The 13,618-nt window shown below is 52.8% G+C and overlaps 1 protein-coding gene across 4 annotated transcripts in view; it reads right to left on the reverse strand.

The window, feature by feature from the left end:
- Positions 1 to 13,471: 13,471 nt before the first annotated feature.
- LOC144148859 (uncharacterized) overlaps positions 13,472 to 13,618 on the reverse strand; it is a 104,335-nt gene continuing 104,188 nt past the window's right edge. For all 4 annotated transcript variants that reach the window (XR_013318083.1, XR_013318084.1, XR_013318082.1 and 1 more), the window contains one exon: positions 13,472 to 13,604. The gene's annotated coding sequence lies outside the window, so the exon portion shown is untranslated. The remainder of the gene's footprint in view (positions 13,605 to 13,618) is intronic.

The following is a 13,618-nucleotide window of genomic DNA, read 5'->3' on the forward strand; positions in this document are numbered from 1 at the left end:
GGTACGCCTGCAGTGCCCACATGTCGCGAGGTGGGACCCCAAGCAGAACCGGGATCACGGAACCGTAACTGACTTCTGGAGCGGTTTGTGCCTTGTTGCCAAGGCAACCGATGTTTGAGATTGTCAAAGAAATGGCGCTCGCTCCAGCGCTAGAAAGCTCAGAGCCGCGGCGGAGAATGTTTTGCCAACGTTGCCGCTCTCCACCACGCGTCGCCCCAAGCTGAACTGGTCACATGATTGAAGCGTTTTGTGCACGGGTTCTGTATCGGTTCAAAATGTCTTTTTCACATGCCGCCGGCAGGAATTACCACCGCCGCAAAATAAGACCCGGCACCAGCGGGGCCACATCTGATACGGCGCTTTTTGGATAAACAGTGCGCGGTGCATCAAGGGAACGAGCGCACGACCCTCCCCGTGCGGCTGCGAGTTCGCCGCCGATAAAAAGTCATGTGCCGCCCAGCAACGTACACCGCGAAAGGGCAAGGCCAGGCCGCCGCATACATGCGGCCAGATTTTTCGTTCGCTTTTCCGGCCTTGACCGGTGTGCGTGCGGGATTCATGGGGTCTATTCGATTCAGCCTGCACCTCTTGAACCAGTTCACAGTGGTGCAAAGCGGGTTCCGCCATCGGCGGAACCAGCCCTGCACTTTTGTCGTCTGCTTCTGCACCTCCTCGGCAAGGAGTGCAGGCAAAGCCATGAACCCGTCCTGCACCCGTCGGCACCACCGGTGAATCGAACGGCGCGGTTCAGGTGCCGCGAGCTGCACCGCTGAAACGAACGGCGAAGTGCGGCACCGCCTGAACTGGTTCACGCGGTGCAGGTGAAACGAATAGGCCCATGGTGTCAACAAAGCTTGCCCGTAGCAGACGACAGTCTGAGCAGCGCAATAGCGGAAGTACGTCACCGCTGCGGAGCGCAACATCATGGGAGGCGAGGCTCGCGCGCCGTCAACAGCGGAGAGTAAGTCGAAAGGAGGAGGAAACTCGGAGCGACGATAATGCGCGGTTTTTGATTTACGATTTCTCAGCTAATACTCATCGCTTTAACAAAATTCTTGCGGGAGGAGATTGCAAATACATTGCTTTATTTGGGTGCATGTACATCCATGCATCGGCGGAAGGTATTTCAGGACCCCTTTAAAGCTACGAGCACACTTGCGTCGAACATGCCGGCAAGTTCGACGCTAGGGTGCACGTAGCTTTAAGAAGAGTGGTAAGCTGTTTCTGGAGTTTCGTAGTGCTGGGAGGTTTCACCCAAGTGCCGAAGTACTGAATTTTTCAGGCTTTCCTCGAACACTGCCCATCAGCACTTGGCCTATATTTAATTAAAAGTATAGGCGATCGACATGGTTCGCTAAAGTGCTTTGCGCGAAACACCCAGATAAAGTGCAGCCTACGCTCGGGCAGTGGAGTTGGAAAGCGAGATTTTAAAGCAGAAACACCAAACCATGCTGCCACGTGCACGGCATTCAAGTGACGGCTGGGTGAGAGAGAGAGGGAGAGAGAGAGAGAGAGAGAGAGAGAGAGAGAGAGAGAGAGAGAGAGAGAGAGAGAGAGCGGGAGAACGTTTTAATGCCCCAATGGCCAATTCGCCGGAGGGGTGGTGATCGAGGGAGGGTGAGACACTTTTCTTTTTCATGACCAGCCCCTGTATTACAACCGTTTTCTCAACAACATTGCTGCCAAACAAGCCGAGGGCAAATAAAAATGACAGGAGCAATCGGAAATTGCGTCCAGTGAGGTGTCCAGGAAGAAGCCTGGATAGAAATCAACCGATGAACAGTTCCATCGACTTGATTTCTCCTGTCGAGATGGTCTGTGTGCTGGCGTTCACGAAGGCAGGGACACGAAGCTCGCTGTCTTGCCTGGAAGACGGCCCTTCGTCAACGGTCTGAACACCAACGTCGCGAAAGATGACTCGCAGACTCTCCTTTTGCGCTGCCAACTCGGCCGCCACCATTCTGGCGAACCAACTGAGCCCATCGTTGGCTACTCGAGCAGAAAGGAACGACGTCTCTGAAGTACTTACGGATTCCGCCGATCCATTGTATCTTCCTAGGAACCGCCCTAGAGCAGGGGTACTCGTTGCCGCAGGCAGAGTGGCAAGAAGGCCGCCAACAGAGACCGAGCTGCTCGCTTCACTTGCCATGCTGGGCACCGTGTCCTCCGGCTGCTCCGTGTCCGAGGGTGCACGGGAAGGGCCACGGGACGCCTCACCAGCTCGATCGGCCTCTGTCTCGAGGTCTTCAAAGCAGAGCGGCGTCTCCGAGTCCTGTGCGTCAATCTGGAGCCGGCGCCCAAATTCTTCCGCACTCATCTGCCAGACACGGCTTGGTCTCCTGCCCTGCCAGACGAGGTCGCAGCGTGTTTCTTCCCTCGTTCCTTTGACGCCAACCATGTAGTCGAAGAACACCGTGTCACCCTCACAGAGCCCTTCCTTGAGGTCGTCCTGGAACATGGTGCCGTTCTTGTAGAAACACACGCTCACGAACTCGATCTTTCTCATGGCTGTGCGTTCGCGAACCTCGCAAGTACCTGTGCACTTTCTGGCTTTAACGATTGTTCCCTTTGCATCTTTGTAAATGTAGATGGAAAGCTGGGCAGTTGAGGACTCCGGGCCCACATATTGGGCGTTTTTGGCTGCACAAAAATCACCGCATGGTCCTGGTTCGGGTCTCGGCAATGACCCCTTACTCCCGAAGATCTTGTTTGGGATTGTGATAAAATTGCCCTCGCTATCGTCGACAAGTGGATTCGCAGGCCTCTGACCGATGCATACCAGCGTGGCGATCCATTTGTTGTCTTTTTCTTGTACGGCATCGAAGCGCACTTCCTGGCCATCCGCCACTTCCCAGAGAAGGTTGTCGATTACCATCATGTCGCGGTAAGTGACCTCAACCGCCGCGGTAGCCGTGAAGCCACGGCGGGGTCCGAACTTTACCGTACCGACAAACTCGGACACGGGGTAAAAGAAACCCCGCTCTCCGGCACACTTCTGCCTGCCTTCCCACTCCGACAACGTGTGCCTCGAACTCTTTCCCTTTACCGAGGAGACGCTGGAGTCGGTGGGTCCCGCAGGAGAGTTCTCAAGGTCAGCTTCCCGGCTCTCGTACTCGTCGAGCTTGGCCTGAAGAAGGTCCTGGATCTCGTACGCCTCATCGGACATGAAAACCTCGTTGCCACTATGATGTCCTTCGGAGCCGCCGGCACAACTGCCATCGTCGCCTTTGCAGAGGTGCACTGCTGTGGCCTCCCACCCGACCTTGCCGGACGGCTTCTTGATGCGCTTGGCGTCAAACCGGACCTTACGTCCACCTGTGGCCCGATGGGCCGTGCGGCTTGTTCACGGTGTCCGCGTGGAAGAAGGCCCGCTCCCTGTGATGGCGGCCAACTTTTATGAAGCCGTAGTTGGGATTGACCGTTACAATGACGTCGTTCTGGTTGACAAGCTGAGTCGCGGTGTTGTGCCGTACTCCGCCATTGTCGCTGTGCAGCGAGTTGCAAGGCGAGGACGAGGACGTGTTCACGGGGGCACGGGTCACCCGACTGGCTCGGAAGCGGGCTTCGCACTCCTTGGGGCCCACCTTGGCGTCGAGGGTGACGCAGTCGCCCACCCGCAGCCCGGAGGATCGCAGGCTCTTGTGCTGGGCATTATCGAAGACCTTCACGTCGAAGTAGACGCTTGCACTGATGGGATACTCGACAGAGATGAAGCCGTAGACGCTGAAGATGCGGTATACCTTGCCCGTGACGTCGGTCAGGCAGTTGACGTCATCCTCATCCGTGCAGCTTTGCAACGTGGTGGCCATGAAGCCGGTGCCATTGGACGTCGAAGCCGCCCTGCGTGTTCTGCGCCGCACGTACACCTTGCCCTGTTTTCCTACGACAAACACTTTGGGGAACTGCCGCAGGAACTCCTTGAGGGTCTCGGCGGAGGTGCCGTACTTTGTCCTCATGCGAGGCGGCAGGCGGGACAACTGGTCGCTCAGATCCTGGAGTGAGATGCCCTGGTTGCCCTGCACTTTCCTCTTGAGAAATTTCACGGCAGCGTTGCTCAAGTCAGTGCACAGATAACGAATACGGCCTCTAAATCGGCGCAGTATCACGCAAGATTAGTCGCTGGTTCTATCTCGCGCTGGGTACTCGTGGGCATGACCAGCGACTGTTGTTGTTGTTGTTCCTGGCGACTTGGCTCATACCCACGTGGCGGATTGGCCAGGAATCGGGCGTGAGAAGGGCTAATGCGCCCGCTTAAAACACCGGAAACTAATGCACCTCTCTGTTTATACGCAGAAAGAGATAAAGTGGAATTGGTGCGCTCGCGACACGTGCATCGCGCGCTCGGAGCGCCCCTTGTTTTTATTGTTCGCGTGGAAAGCTTTAAAATATAATGGCTAAGAAATGCTAAAGGTTATAAAATATTATAGACAAAGTGAAAAATCTACCATCATCGTCTATCGAACCCAGGTCTCTATTTGGGAAGAGAGAGTTCACTCCATGGCCACCACTGCAATCATTAGCAACGATCGTAGCGCCCCTAAACGGTATGACACCACTTTTGCCTCGCTCTATATACTAAATACATACTAGAGAGCATAGCGAGAGGGAAATCTGTCGCTGCAGTCGCGGGCCGCCGTTGGGGGCACCTTTGTCGCTAGCGATGTTCCTCGCCTGATTGGTTTAGGTAGCCATATGGCTTCTTTTTTTCTCGAATCCAAAATCAACAAAAAAGGGTAACATTTTTTCTTGTTCTTCGTGCATGAAGCTTTTATATTATCACTGACAAAAATAATCTTTTTGGAGGGGTAATTTTAGAATACCAAAACAAATTTTATGGACTTTCAGCAGTGATATTGGTCCTTTCTTGCAGCCAGAGCCAACTTTTACGCCTGTTCATGAGCCATGCGAAGGACAAGTGGAACGTGCCTGCCCGGTACATGACGGAACGCCCGCCGAGCGCGGCTCCCCTAGACCGTAGCCCCAGATTTCCCTCTAGATGAAACTATGCTATGAGGTCCGTTTGAACAGCGAGGTAGTTCTAGTTCACCCAAATAATGTTAAGGCGGCGTTTAAAAAATATTGATGCCGGCGTCTCTTTCTAAAAATGAGGGTTGTGTAAAACTTACAGCGCACCGTTCCTTACTTGCTGCGTCAAACTGCAGTGCAATGATTGGGGAAGAGCTGCACGAAAAGACGAGGAAAGCGACGAACACGGCCATGAGCCAACCCGTTATCGCCAATACCTGTTGGCCCAAGACGTGTCTGATCACGGGGTGCACACTTCTCCGGGACTCGAACACCTCAGGTTGAGCTGGAAAAGCGGAACTCGCTCGTGTGATGTATCGCTTAACTCTTTTCGCTGTGGTGTCGCACCTTTTAAGGGTTACCTCTTCCGGGCGGATCTGGCAACCTCTCTGTTGAGCCACTTTTGCCAGTAAATTAAATCTGGTGAACTTTTCTCCCTTTTAAACCAAGGCTATCTACATCTACTAGCCAACGGTTTCGTCGTGGCGTGTGCCACGAGGAACTCCTACCCAGGCTAAATAAAACTACTGGCATGGCCAGGGATTGAACCTGGACGCGAAGAGAAGCATAGCAAGAGCCTGTCATTTTACCGACTAAGGTACGTCTACGTAGATGGAAACGGGTAGACAGACGCTGCTTTTGATTCAGCGGGTGTGGAAAGGGAGGGCATTTTTTGGAGGCAACGCATGAAAAAAGAGTGAGGCGGAGGCAGTGAGAGAGATGACACACTATAGCCGCGCGTGCCGCCCTCCTCCTCACTCTTTGAAAGACGCTTCGCTCCGTTTTGTTGTTTCGCTGCTGAGCACGAGGACCGGGGTTCGATTCCCGGCCTCGGCGGCCGCTTTCCTGACGGAGGCGACAAGCAGAAACGCTTGTGTGTAGGAGATTTCGGCGCACGTTAAAGATCCCCAGGTCGTCAAAATTAATCCGGAGCCTTCCCTTACGGCACGCCTCATCGCCTCCGTTGCGTCGGTGCGTTAAACCATACAATCACATCCAAATCAATGAAATCCTCTCCGTTTTTTTTTCTACCGGCGCATGGCCGTGCTAGAGCGGCGGCCGTGGCCGATGCTGCTGCGTTCAGGGCGCCGCCCTCACTTGTCCCAGGTAACGGCTGGCAGAATCTCTTACTCCGCTCTTTGTAGAGCCACGTGTGTGAATTCAAGGGGCGTCGCATGGGCAATTGTTTTCGGCGTCCTTTACCGCTTTGCTTTCCAACCAGCTTCACAGCGTGGACCGGAGCGAATTTGTTTTGCTCACCAGCATTGGCACTTCGACGCTGTCATACCCATACAGTACTTTTTTTTCTGCGTATACAGGACTGCACTCTTCTGCGTATACAGCACTGTATACAGGACTGCCCTGCACTGGCTTCCAACTGCATTTTACGCTGGTCGCGTGACAACCACCGCTTCCCCTGTAGGGCTGCGCCACCATCGGCAGCTCGGCTTGACATCACCTCTCTCCGCACACGCTCAGTCGGTCTCTGTTTATCTGTCTTTCTCTGTCTACACCCATCAACGGGGCAAAATTTTACAGACACGAGACATTTATTGCTTACGCCATAAAAAATAAGACCAATGCAATGAGCTTCACGCACAGTCTGCTAACTAGCTTGACGTAGATTTCCGAGCCCTCGCGGTCGAGCCCGCGGCAACGTGCCGGGTGCAACATGGGAAGCAACGTCTCGATTGATTGTGGGGTTAACGCGCTCAAACTACACAGGTTATGAGGCGTGCCGTACTGGAGGACTTCGGAATAATTTGGACCACGTGGGGATCTTTAAGGTGCGCCGATATCTCGAACACACGGGTGTCCTTGCTTTTCGCCTCATCAGAACCATAAGAAAAGCGGCCTCCAAGGTCCGGAATCGAACCCGCGACCTCGGGCTCAGCAGCACAATGATATAGCCACTGAGCCACCGCGGCGGGTCAAAGGAAGGTAACGTTTCACTGGGGCTGAATTTTTTCTTTACAATGTGAAAAGTAATCATGCAACCCTCCACCTAACGACGACTGTGAGTGAGCGTGAAGCTTTCTCGTGATGGATCCCATGGCTGGCTCATCCCACACTTCGAGAGTGTGTGGTAGTCTGTAGGTATGATGCCCCACTTTTGTAGAATAGCCGCAGCAACTCTCGCATATGCCCTCTGGGTTTGTGGGCTTCCGCAAGAATCGCTACATGCGGCTTGGCGTATAGGCACCGGGCACTGAAGTTTGCCCCAGGGTGCCTTCATTCACGCGTCCGCAGGGGGTTCTGGCATCGAGATGAGGTTGAGAGCAATGTACCAACGAAGGTGGGCAGCTAAGGTTTTTAGGTACCTATACTTGAAAAGCGTGGACACGCAGTGGTTAAGGAAGACTAGAAGGCTAACGATGAAATACGGAAAAAACAGTGGATAATCCAAAACAGCCAAGGTAACCAAAAAAGAGGCAAGGCAGATTGAAACGAATAAATGGAGAGAAAAAATGGAAGCTAAAACGTCGTTACAGATGTACAGGTCTGAGAAATTGAACATCAGAAAGGAAAATTTCTATGATAATTCCCAGGGCAGTGCTTTGCTTTTTGAGGCTAGAGCAGGTTGCTTGCGAACTGAGAGCTTTGTGGGGAAGTATTCACAAAATGATGGGGTATGCGTGGCCCGCGGAAAAGAAACAGAAACTATGCCGCACATTGTGTTAGACTGTGAGGGTATTCATCCAAATCTACATGAGGGCAATATTCGGCTTCTAGAAGCCCTAGGATTTAAGGGTAGCACAGAGGAAGTTAACTTCAAGGCTGTCGAGGTGGCGAAAAGAAGATCAGAATGCTGGTGGACGAAAAGCAGTGGGGGGAATATTGCCTAGGACAGTTACCGCCTGTAACAGAAAAAAAAAGTACTTTGTGCCTAATAAGTTTTTCTGTGCCTGCCCTAGCAGCGCTAGTATTAAACCAAGAGTATAAAACATGGGTATATTAGTCCTTTTTGGTAAGAGGGCATGTCGTCACCCCGCTACAAAGGGGCAATCATCATCATCATCACCTAGTTTGCCCGCCACTGAAGCGCCGCCTGTCGCCGCCGCTTATCAACTTTGGGTCGGCGGATGTCGCGACCGGCCGTTCAACGAACGTGAAAACACGTGCGCTGCGTGCGGTTCGAGGCTGTGTGGCGGAAGTGTGTTGAGAAACGTGGTCATAATGGCACGTTTCAGTGTCCCAAAGGATCAAAATGCTGCAGGAGACGATTTGTGACAGCACCGCTACCTTTGCGCGACGGACTGCCACAATCGCGAAGGGCAGCCTGGCATCGTTCTGTGCAGGTTTCCGGGGCAGCCGTGGGAGAAGGAGCGTCGCAAGAAATGCATCTGTGCAGCACGAATAGTCAAGTAAGTAAGAAAGCCATTACATTTTTTGTGAGTGGAAGGAGTAAAATTGTGAGCACGATTACCGTTTATTTGCGGTGCAGACGCAAATGGCCGTTAAACTAAAACGTTTGCTTTCAGGGTTTCACACACATCGCAGACTGGGATATTTGTTAATAGCATGCCGTAGTATTAGCATAAAACAGGGCATTACCGGTTTCGGCCAGTATTGCTTTATCAGCAGTAACCTTTTTTTTTCAGCAAAATTGACGGCACCGACTGGATGCCAAAACGCGGGACAAAAACATGCTCACAGCACTTCACGGGTGGTGCCAAAAGCAATGTCAAGGCGCATCCCGCCTACTACCTTACTTTGTTCCCGGAAGTGTACAGAGTTCTGCCACGCATTACAAGCGAGAGCGTGGCAGGATATCGAAGGCAAGGTGGTATTCACACGCGTTATTTGACTCCTTTATGCGTTTTGCGTATACTCTGAAAGTTGAGGTCATTTTTTTTAAGCAGAGGAGGGGGAGGACGAGGAAATACTTTTACGGAGAATTCTGAACGGCCTGAACAATTGTATCACAATTAGCCGCTAAGACGACTCTAACATTACTCACAAGAAAGAAGCCGAAACTATAAACGTAATCTTCGTAAACAACCCCCAGCTCGATCCCCTGTATAAGCAGATTTCGCACTGGGTGGAACTGGGTTTTGGTTACTTTGTCATCAGCTAATAACGCTTAGAATGCGTTGTTAATCAGTGACAACACCAACCGAGCTGAAAAGGGCCACAAAAAACTAACTGTACCGTGGTTTCGCGAACACAGAAAACAACAACACAAACGCGCCCCTGTGATGGATCGCCGGCCGTTGAATACGCTGGAGTTACTTTATTAGGCCGTGATAAATGACAAAATTGGTACTGACCTGGACAGAAGTGCTGTAGATATGTTTCCCTTGTTGAAAATGGCACGGCACGACGATGTCTGTCCCGTCAATTTCTTTCACGGTGTACGAGTGACCGGCAACGTACAATCTCTGTCCCTTCGCGCGCACTCGTGGCCGAAACTAGTAGTCCAGCCCTGTTATTGTCTGGAAATCGCGCAGAAGCACTTGAGACGTGGGGAGATTATTCGCCGGAACATTTTTTGAGCACGAGGCACCTTTCAAACACAATCGCAGAACCGCAAAAACAAACAAGCAACATGTGTCGAACATATGAACGCGCGCTCGCCGTCTGGCTATCACCCACCGAAAGTTTACTCAAGCCTCCGCGGGGCGGCCATGGGTGTACTTTTTCGTCGCGCCCTCTCAGCAGTGACCGGTCTCTACAGGGAGTACTCTTTGGAGACGGTGCCGGTTCGCAGTGTTACAACTCAAAATGTAACGTTAGGCCTATACCGTCTCAAACCTCCAGATGCGACGTTAGGCCTAACATCCTGGGGTTAACAACCTTACGGCACGCACAGAGCAGCGTCGTTCTCATTGTGCGTCGAGCTGTGGGTAACCGCTGTCGACGTCCACCTCGGAACATGACGTTAGGCCTACATACGTCGCGCCGTCGCACACCTGCGTCCCCTCCTTCCCCTGCTGCACATCAACCATTAGCTGAGGGGGCCTAACGGAGGTGTTGCCCAGCTTTTCAAGGAAGTGTTTTAATTCTTCTGCACTTCACCCACAATCATCATCATTGTCGGAGAAAGTTAGCTTTCCGGAGTGCGTTTTCGCGTACGGACATCATCAGTGAGAGGCTGAGAGCTTCTCACAAGCGTGCCAATGCTGATGCTGGGTACATCTACAGACCTTGAAGTTTTGACGCTACCGGTACGTCATCACTCTAACAAATATTGAGGTGATTCTTCATTCATTCGCTTAGATATTTTAGACTCCCATATGTACCAAGACATGTCGCCGCGTACGTGTGGTGACAGGGTCGTTAACTTTTCGCGTGATCTTTCCGCTTGGTGTGGAACCATAAACATCCACCCCATTCCTTCCATCAGCTTTTCCAGCCGTGAGCGGAGTGCAGGAATTATACGTAAAGTGGTGAAACAGCTGCCTAAACGGGACGCATAAGTCAGACGGGTGAACTTAAGGACGTGCACTTCTCTGTGCTGCTCCCGTTGACATCGCCTTTCCTTTGTGTACGAGAACGGACACCATCAACGTTCTGAGTGCTCCTGGCATCGAAACTGGTACATCTTGGAAGGGCGCTTTGGCGCCCACCGCCATCTGCAACGAATGCCTTGCCGTTCACTTGGCGGCTAGGCCTACCTCGCCGCTTCAAGATCCGCGAACGCCGGCAGATGACTGCCGCTGGTGCACGTGCCACTAGTTCTACTCCACGAAGCTGGCTACTCTGGCACGCCGGCTGGCGCGCGTGGGCTAGCGCCGCCTTTGTTGACACCTTCGTCGGTGGAACAGGGTTCGCCCATGGAACATGACTCAGAGATGTCGGGCTTGGCCCCGGAGTCCTCGAAAGCACTGGAATGTGTGCCGTTGAATTCCGACCAGCTCCGTGGTACTCCAACGTTCCCTGCAATTAAGCCGCCTCCTACGGAGCCGATGCGACATCCGCCGGCATCAGCATCCCACTTGAGCTCCCAAGATCGCGAAGCCGGGCGCCAGTGCCCGAAACTCCCATCAACTGGTCCCCTGACATCTGCAGGGTCGTACAAGGTAGTGGGCAAGCCACGCTGCGGCTACGATATGTCTAAATTGCCCAATGAAGTCACACAACACACCATGGATGCTTGTCTCGGCACCACAGGGTATAGTGGCTACACTTACCACCGCACCACCAACACGATCTCTGTGTGGGTGCCTGCTTTGGAAGCCGCCGCCCAGTCCAAGCCTGCCTCACCTCCGGAAGCGACTTCAAAAGGTACCTGGTGAATGGAGTAGACGTCGGGCAGGACCCAGCAGTTCTAACTGTGGACCTCACCTATCCCCCTACGCGATACCTTGGACGTAGCCGTACATGCCTTGTCACCTTAATTGGACTGCCAGAACCACCTTCCTGCCTTTATTATTGAGGATGCATACTTCGACTTCGCGCGTACCGCCCATCCGCGATATTCTGCTACCAGTGTTTACGTCCTCGACATATGAAGGCCTCTTGTCCGACTCCTCCAAACGCGGCGGATATGGAGGTCTTGACAGCGCTGGAATATTGCTGGTCATTGTGCCCCAGCACCAATGACGACATAACATTTGTGAAGTGTCCAACAAAGTTCCGCGCAACAGAGAAGCTGCGGGAATCCATACGGCAATCGCGTCGACACAAAGCTACCATTGACACTGGCACTGCGCTAGCCCTGTTGGACAGGTCTGAATTGTTACTGGAAGACCAGGAATGTGACGAATCAACGGAACCAAATGGAAGCCAACCACTCTGAGATCACACCTACGCTAGGGCGGTGAACCGGCGGTGAACCGGCAAGGAACCACCACCTTCAACAACGGATTGCTCGGATAGCGCAGCTGCTCTGGACCAGTGATGGGAGGAGTTACAAGCAGAAATCAAGCGTATTCGGAAACGTTGTGCAACACCTATGTCAACATCTGCCACTTCAGTGCAACGTCGCTTGCTCTTTGCGCCACGGGTACAACACCAGAATGCAGCTGCACCTCTACCTGCAACATCAGCGCCACTTCAGCAATTATCTCCTGGATCTTCTCGCATTACGGCCACGGAACGGCTGGCTTTTGTGGCCGAACAACTGCAACATCTGGCAACGGTTCTTGCGGCACACCTGCGTCCATGATGCCTTCAGTGGCCCCTCAAGGTGTGAATGCCTCCTCAGACCCCCTGCGACACGACTGTGTACTTCAATGGAACTGCAAAGGTCTGGCGACCAAGGTAGGAGATCTCCAAACTCGCCTTCGCATAGGCCCACTTCAAGCGTGGGCTGTGCTGTCGCAGTAGACCAGTTCTATGCCACGAATTACGTGATTTACTGCGTACTCTTCACCTACCAATGCGGACCGCCCTTGCAGCAATGCATCTGGTCCACCTGGTAAAGTGGCAGTGTAAGTAGCTCCCCTGTTACCCCCAGACGCAAGTGCCGTTGGTGTCTTGGTGTAGTACGTCGAAAGAAGTGGTTGCCGTGTTGGTTCCTGCGCCGCACACACGGGATTCTGGTGTCGTGTTATGTGCTTCCATATAGTGGCAGTGCACCCCGACTGCGAAGGGGGGGGGGGGGGGGCTGGCTTGCTCACCTGCGCCGTACGTACCAGTATGCCCAGTGCTGGTCGCTGTGGACTTTAATGCGCCTCACGAGGCATGGGGTTACCCTTCATCCAGTGTGCGTGGCATTGATGCGTTAGACACATTCACAAGTCAGCAGTTTGTGCTACTCAATGCTCCGCAAACATCGACACGTTGCTGGGATCATCCTCGCGCACCCCCTTATGCCCCGGACCTCTCCTGGTGGACGGACGTAAATCCTGTCTCATGGGACCGTGAGATAGCTTGTTGGGGCAGTGACCACTATCCCCTACGTCTTGGTTTGACTGCAGAGTCCCAACGTTGCCTACGGTGCCGCTTTTGTGTGACTGACCGGGATTTTAGGAGGGTGTTGGATACCTCCTACCCGGAAAATTATGCTACGCAGTGCCTGTTTTATGTGGCGCAAATTTTTTGTGACTGACCGGGACTTTAGGAGGGTGTTGGATACCTCCTACCCAGAATTCTATGCTACGCAGTGCCTGTTTTATGTGGCGCCTTTAAGGATGCAACGCGGACACCTTGGCTGAGTGGAAAAGCCTATCATCTCGACCAGAATACCACATAATCACCTAGAATCCTGAACGTCTGCTCTCACCAAGGGATGATTTCGGCGCTGTCGCTGATATGTTTTTTGAAACCACTACAGATTATTAGGTGTCTCCTCGAGGCAAAGTGGATTATAGCTAGCTAGCTATAGTCCACTCTGTTTCGATTAAACACCGCCATTATACGGTGCAACAAAAAAATCAACCCAGAAGTAATTGAAAGTTGCTCGGCGAGCCTGCATACGGCGGCCATATTCGCCCTTTTCGACATTGTTGCCAGACTATATTACGAGTTTCAGTTGTGAACACAGAGGAACAGGACACAGTTGCGCAATTTAAAATTTTATATTTCCATGTACGGCGTCGATTTGTGCGCGTTTAAGTCCGTGATCTTGGGAGCGGTAGCCTTGCTTCCACGCTGTCGCCAGATGAAACGCTCCGCCGGCTGATCGCCGTTACCTGCGAAGACAATT

This window comes from Haemaphysalis longicornis, unplaced genomic scaffold (assembly GCF_048455015.1).
Source record: "Haemaphysalis longicornis isolate Haplotype H1 unplaced genomic scaffold, Haemaphysalis longicornis Haplotype H1 scaffold_8, whole genome shotgun sequence".
Taxonomy (NCBI): Eukaryota; Metazoa; Arthropoda; class Arachnida; order Ixodida; family Ixodidae; genus Haemaphysalis; species Haemaphysalis longicornis.